This window comes from Zea mays, chromosome 6 (genome assembly GCF_902167145.1).
Source record: "Zea mays cultivar B73 chromosome 6, Zm-B73-REFERENCE-NAM-5.0, whole genome shotgun sequence".
Classification (NCBI taxonomy): domain Eukaryota; kingdom Viridiplantae; phylum Streptophyta; class Magnoliopsida; order Poales; family Poaceae; genus Zea; species Zea mays.
In genome coordinates this window covers 147611897-147618739 of record NC_050101.1, presented here as the reverse complement: position 1 = coordinate 147618739, position 6843 = coordinate 147611897, and the positions used below count along the sequence as shown (strand labels likewise).

Here is a 6843-nt window from a genome sequence, read left to right as displayed (position 1 = left end):
CCGAAGGCTCAAAAACGGTATGTGCATAAATTTCATGCATCGTAAAGAAATATATTACAATAATTTACATGTCTGATTAATTGTTCCATACACCAAATGTTACATAGTATCATTACAAAAAAAAGTCTAATCTTCCTTAAGTATTTTTTCGGTGGCTTCGTTCAGCAGCTTGTCGACAACTCCGTCGACGATGGAGTTAGCAAGGCTCATTATATCCAGTGCTTCTTTCATGACCAGATCGGCTAGGGGGTTGTATGGCTCGGGCAACGGTGATAATTCAGCTGTAATAGGCAAACTGTTAGTTCGAAGCTAGAAAATAAACGCCGAAGCTAAAATTCAAAAACAATACCTATACGCCTTGCGCGCGCAGCAGCTTCTTCGGCTCGCCTAGCTTCTTCTTGGGGATCATGGGTTTCTTTTTATTCTTTTTTATAATTTTGTTTGCCAATTCTCGGCCACCGTTCACCCAAACATCGGAGTAAAACTTTCCACCCACCAAAGTAGCTTTGGCCGAAGGGTCTCTCGTGTTGTCAGTAGAGAAGGCGGCTTCAGTCTGGGCCGCAGCTTTAACGTGGTCGCAACCAGCCTTCTCCATAATTGCCACAATACCTCTAGCGCCAGTGAAAGCACAGATATCCCCACGATCGCTCAAGATCTCTTCAAAAGCTTCGGCTTCCCCGCTTATCCAATCAATAACGCCATTGGGGTCACCTCGAATAAAATTCTCTTCGGAAGAATAAGCACCTACTTTGGCAAAGCTGTTTTCAATTTTCTTACGCAATCCAAGGATTTCTTAAAGCACCTTTCCTTGGATTCGTGAAGCTCCTCAACATTTTTCTCCAGCCTAGCGTTCGACCATTCACTTATTTCTTGACTAGATTTTGCAAGTGCAAAATTTTCATTAGCTTCGGCAAGTTTTTCCGAAGGTCTTCAATTTCGACTTTAGGAGCTTCGGATTGAGCATTAAATTTCGCTTCATCATCCTTCACTTTATCCACCAATGAAAGTAGAATTTTATCCTTCTCCAAGGCTTCATTTCTTAGTTTGATAACTTCTGACCGAAGGTTGCCAAGGGCTATCACGCAGCTTTCATCTTCTGCATTCTTTTGCGCCCTCAAAGTGTTGCTAAGAATTAAGCCCTGCAAAAAGATAGAATCAGCACGAGTATACAAGACAAGATAATCTATTTTTAAGTTCATCACTTTCATACCTTCAGACTGTTGTATGCAAGGCTATCCGCAAGGTCATCTTTTGACATAGCGGAGAGGCCAGCTTCGAGCTTCGGAAATCCCATATTTTTGGCCATCTCCCGGTAGACGGATATTTCTTTATTGTCCGGGAGAAAGTATAGGAAATCATCATCGTCAGTGTCGTTGAACACTAAGGCCCCTTCAGGTATTTCAGTTCTCGGGCATAGTGTTTGGCTTCTGCAATTTCTCCTTTAGATAGTCTTTTCCCGAAGCATGTCGAATAATAAAGTCAAGATCTTCGGACGGTGCTTCAGGAGCAGGAGATTTAGCTTTTTCGGCCACATCCTTCTCCATAGCCATGCCAACATCTAGAGATTCTTGCTTAGCCCTATCTCAGTTGCGGTAGGCTCCGTCTCAGCAGGCACTGAGGGCCCATCTTCAGTTTCAGCGCGACTTATAGCAGCTTCGACAATTTTCTTTGCAGGGGCAGGAGTTAATGCCCTTGTTGTCTCCATGACAGTGTCTAGCACGCTAGCCATTCTCCTCCTCTTAGGAGTTGTTGCAGGAGCTCTTGTTATCTTCGGCAATTCTGACTCTGCTGGTGGGCTCAAGATTTTTGGCAGCTCTACCTTTTCCCCTAGCTCTAGCTCTTTGGCCGCCTCTTCTTTCGCTTCGGCATCAAGTTTCGGCGTTTCGGCTGGTCCGACTGTAGGAACCTTCGGTAATTCAGTCAGGTCTTCCCTGGGAATGGCAGAAGCAGGTTGTTCTGTTTCGGCAGTGGAAGATGTCCCTTCACTTAGCTTCGGCAATGTGGTCATCTCAATGTATCTCGGCCGGTGCATCAAGACCTTGATCTTTGCCCTTCGGCACAATAGGGAATGACGAAGCGGTGGTTTTTCTCTTCTTTCCCTGCTTTCGCGAGGGATAGCAATAATCAGGGTATATGAAGCTAATCACGTCGAAAACTCTGTTCAGCCTATTCTTGCCTCGACCTCCAAAGGCTGAGGTCAAAGCATCATCTTCGGCTCTAGTGTAAGCCCCAAGCAATTCATCGCTAGTTGCCTCAATACACTACTACAAAACATGTTATATGAGACGGTTAATTTTTAGTTCTTAAGACGCTTATGAAGTGTCCAAATTTGATGGAGTCGTAAAAGATGTCCCACTTTTAAGATGGTTATAAACCGTCTTAAAAGATATTATATAAGACAATTTTTAATTTATAACCGTCTGAAAAAGGTATTTGTTTAAGTCATTTTGTCCGATAAACCGTCTTGAATTAGGTTTTTGTTTAAGACACTGCTTCTAAAGGACCGTAGAGAATACAAACATTATAAGTCATAAAGTATTTATCAAACTGTCTCGAATATCCTACAATAATAGATGATTACAATAGAAAACCATCTTATTTAGGTGACTAATAATGGACGTTTTAGAAATCGTCTTATTTAGGAGACTGATATTAGACATTTTGGTGACCGTCTTATTAAGATTTAAACAAAATGACTTACACGGCAGTATCAGATATCACGTTATAATAATTTGAAAGAGAAATATACATACACATATATTGAACAACATTATAATTAATATAATATAAATAAGTACCATTCAATATATCATAAATAAGCATTGTCAAACAACGCATACATAAGTGTACTCTAAATCTAAACTAAAATACAACTGTTTGCACTAATGTTAAGCCTAACTTTATATGAAACAAGTCTCTACTCTTTTGCGGCCACCAAATTTGAATTCCATTCTATGTTTTCCTGTACAACAAATAGGAGAAAACTAGACATAGCAAAAAGCTCCAAGCAGCACGTGAATGGTCTCGAAGTTGCCCTTGTGCTTCTCCCTGTTCTTGATCACTCCTACACGCCCGGTGTTCCTCCCGCCGGTCACCATGACCACGTTGCCGACGTCAAACTTGATGAAGTCCATGATCTTGTTGGTCTCTAGATCGATCTTGTTGGTGTCGTTGGCCTTGATGAGCGGGTCGGGGTAGCGGATGGTGCGGTCGCCATAGGTGTTCAGGTAGGGGATGCCTTTCTGGCCAAACTGAACAGACCCCACCTTACAGAGCATGAACTGCACATAAAACCAATAGAAAAACAGTGAACATTTCACAGGCGTACTATGAAAGGGCATGGGAATTTCCAGCGATGTAAATGGATAGATAGACAGAGCAACATCTATTAATAGTCCTAATGATTGTAGCACATGACATTTTCAATGCAAGACTTTCATGCACACAACACATATGGACAGTATAGCAAGGTTAAGGTACACAGATCTAAATGAAAAACAGCAACCTCACATAGCTACCAAGATCATCATGCTCAACTAGAACAATGAGAGATGATGTGTAAGAGAATTGGCCTAACCTTGGCATCCTCATCCCTGATTGGGTGAAGACGGAAGCAGCCTATAGTTCTCGTTTGTCTTAGGGATGGAAATGACATCTGCCAAAAAAATGACACCACAAATCAGCAACCAAAATATGTGTATAGGTATCTTTATGCATTAATAGAGATATAGGCATACCCATGAACCCAGTAGGGTAGGTCTTGTTAGTCCTGATCTTGCCATCAACAAGTACATGGCGTTGCATCAGGATAGAAATGACCTCACGGTACGTCAGTGCATACTTGAGCCTGTTCCTGATGATGAGGATCAAAGGCAGGCACTCCCTGGACTTGTGAGGTCCAGAAGATGGCTTGGGAGCCTACAGAAAAAAAGACCAACCTGAAGCATCAGACAAATGGGGAAGTACAGAAGATTGTAGGTACCAAAGCTAGAAAATATTGTTTACTTACAAAAGCTCTGCCAAGCTTGTTGAGCATCCAATGCTTGGGCGCATTGAGCCTCTTCAAGTGCTTCTTCAATCCCCTAGCCTAGATTGTAAAATAATAATGATCAACAAAAGCGCAACAAATTCCAGTATGGCATTCATAGGTGACTCATTCAGATTGCATTAGCTGTTAAAAGTAACAGCAACTACACACTACTTGAAAACAAAAGACCCTTTTCATACATGTCTATCTCTATTACTTATATATGAGCAGTGTCATCGTCAGCACCTCCTGTATGTATACCTAGGACGACATCAGCTGGCGAGGGGCGCGGGGACGCACGGGCGTTTTGGACGGGCTCACCCTGAAAACACACTAGAACGACTCTGATATCCAACCGCCCAGAAGAGCTCCTTCCTCAATGCAAAGCGTAAGAAGATCAGTCAGAGTTTTACCTTATTGGCAAGGATCCCAGTACCACACCGCTACAGTTGAGAGCGGCAGTAGCACTTTCTGCCTGGAAAAAAAATTGAGGCCCAATCTTAAAACAGCTCGCAGAATAATAAGGCATTTGAACGGCAGACCAAACAACTTGCAGAATAAAAAAGAAGCTACGCAAATTTGAAGGCGAAGGTATGCTTAGCTGACCATCACGAATCCCAGTTTCAGCCCATGGAGCGAGATCTGTTGCTCATGTCTACCTTTCTGTCCTTTTAGATAGCCAACGCCAATAGTTCATGCAAAACTATTATCAAATGTTCCATTGTACATGTATAATACGTGGAAACAAACATAGTCAATAGCCACCAATACCCATTCCTTATGCCAAATTTGTGACATGAGATGGAAATAGTACATCAATAACCAAACGAGGAGTGAGCATAGAAATTTAACATCCAACATCAAAACTTGCAAAACTTGGATGTTTGAGTCCACCTCTCGAGCCTAACGGACGTGAAATCACCATGACCTGGCAGCCTTTGCATCAAAAAATAACTCCAGTTCTATAGTAAATGTAACCATGCGTGCATACGTACCTTGCAGTTCTGTGCGGCCTGGTACTTGGTCACCTGCACGAGGTACTGCTGGTACTCCAGCGGCGCCTCCCTCTGGATCTTCAGGAACCTCTCCGACAACACCGTGAACATCTAAGAGACAGAGAGAGAGAGGTTAGATGCAAGACACAGGTCATCATCTATGGATCGATGATGCTGAGCAGATTATGTGTAGCACTTACCAAGACTCTGATCTTCTTCCTGCAGAGGTAGAGCGTGATGGAGCTTGGAGGTGGCGCCGGTCAGGAACACCTCCCTCATGTTGCTGGGGATCTCTTCGAATCGACAGGGACGAGACTCGAACAAAACAGCGCATCCTAAGTACAATACGATACGACGGCGATGGCGAGGACAAGCCCAGGCACTTGGAGCAGGGAGGTAGCGTAGGAGACATAGTTGCGGATGAGGCCCTGCGCGGTGATGCGGATCTCGTTCTCCTTGATGGTTGACTCGTTCCACGGCCACTCCACCCTCAGGTACTGGTCCATCTCGGCCGCGGGCCTCGCTGCTCGTCGTCCGGTGGGTTGTAGGGCTAGGTCGGATGGGATTCGAAGGATGGGGAGGTTGCGGCGGCAGTAGAAGGGAGGCTGCGGCGGCAGGTGCTAAAACCCTAGGCAGAGCCAACAATACGGTTTGCCCTGCCCCTGCTTTAGGAAAAATAGGAACGGGTGGTATGATGTGAGACTTAAGACATGTTTGGTTCGCTACCTAAGTTGCCATACTTTGCCTAACTTTTCCGCCTAAGGTTATTTATTCAGGGTCTGTTTGGTTCACGGCTAACTGTGCCACACTTTGTCTAAGGTTAATCATCCGAATTGAAGAACTAACCTTAGGCAGAAAAGTTAGGCAAAGTGTGGCAAGTTAGGTAGTAAACCAAACAGGCCCTCAATTCGGACGACTAAACTTAGGCAAAGTGTGGCACATTTAGCCACAAACCAAACATGCCTTTAACCCTCTGGTTTAGATCTCGTTTCATTTGAGCTGAATATACTTATTAAATGTCTAAAGCATAGCCTGGAGCCTTGTCACACCCGGTTTTAGAAGGCAAACCGAATGTGAACCATGTACGTGCCAGGATCAGCAATTCACGTACACAGCAGTTACATAACTGGAAATCATCACACATTGCTCAAATGATAACATAAAAGGGTAATAATAGTCGATTACATCATATGTCTGAGACATCCACATAGTCTTTACAATAATCAAAGTGTGAAAACGAAACGTAGATACACGCGACCTTCACAGACAGCCGACTGGGGGTTGCTGCTAACCCACGCCTAGAACTCGTCGTAATCTTGGAACTCCTGGAAGTCTCCTTCCACGGCTTCATCTTCTCCTAAGCAGTGGTTGCAATGCTGACAACCTGGGGGGAGGGGTTGGTGTGTAGAGCAAGGGTGAGTACACATCAACATACTCAGCAAGTATCCTGTTTGGCTGTAGTGGACTAGCTTTATGTGGAGTTAAGTCAAGCAGTTGCTTTTAGTTGGTCAGGTTATTATTTACTAGTAGAAAGCCAGGTTTTAGCAATAACCCAAGTTATTAACCCGATGTACCCTTTCCAAACGGAAAGAATACCACTTACCAGTACCATAGTCATAACCAAAACCATCAATCTCATTGCCACCTTCAATCCGAACATCTCTGATCAAGTACCACTAATCACTGGAGCTCCCTTGGCCGCTCATAACCGCGAGCACGGCTGATATATCAGTTTTCATACACTCTGCAGAGGTTGTGCACTTTACCCACAAGTCGTGATTCCCATTCTGCCCGGAGATCATGACTCTCCATTAAACACTA

The 6843-nt window shown here is 43.9% G+C and overlaps 1 long non-coding RNA gene and 2 pseudogenes across 3 annotated transcripts; all 3 read right to left on the bottom strand.

Annotated features, from left to right (window-relative positions):
• Positions 1-3032: 3032 nt before the first annotated feature.
• LOC103630199 (40S ribosomal protein S4-pseudogene) lies at positions 3033-3145 on the bottom strand (annotated as a pseudogene). The gene has a single exon (NR_157139.1). The product of NR_157139.1 is annotated as a 40S ribosomal protein S4-pseudogene (transcript).
• Positions 3146-3880: 735 nt separating this feature from the next.
• On the bottom strand, positions 3881-4727 carry LOC103630198 (40S ribosomal protein S4-like pseudogene; annotated as a pseudogene). The gene is made up of 4 exons (NR_156461.1): positions 4634-4727; positions 4441-4498; positions 4010-4087; positions 3881-3918 (listed from the first exon to the last, which is right to left on the bottom strand). The product of NR_156461.1 is annotated as a 40S ribosomal protein S4-like pseudogene (transcript).
• A 131-nt stretch (positions 4728-4858) lies between these two features.
• LOC112488750 (uncharacterized) lies at positions 4859-5089 on the bottom strand. The gene is made up of 2 exons (NR_156462.1): positions 5023-5089; positions 4859-4955 (listed from the first exon to the last, which is right to left on the bottom strand). It is a non-coding gene; the product is annotated as an uncharacterized lncRNA (long non-coding RNA).
• Positions 5090-6843: the final 1754 nt, after the last annotated feature.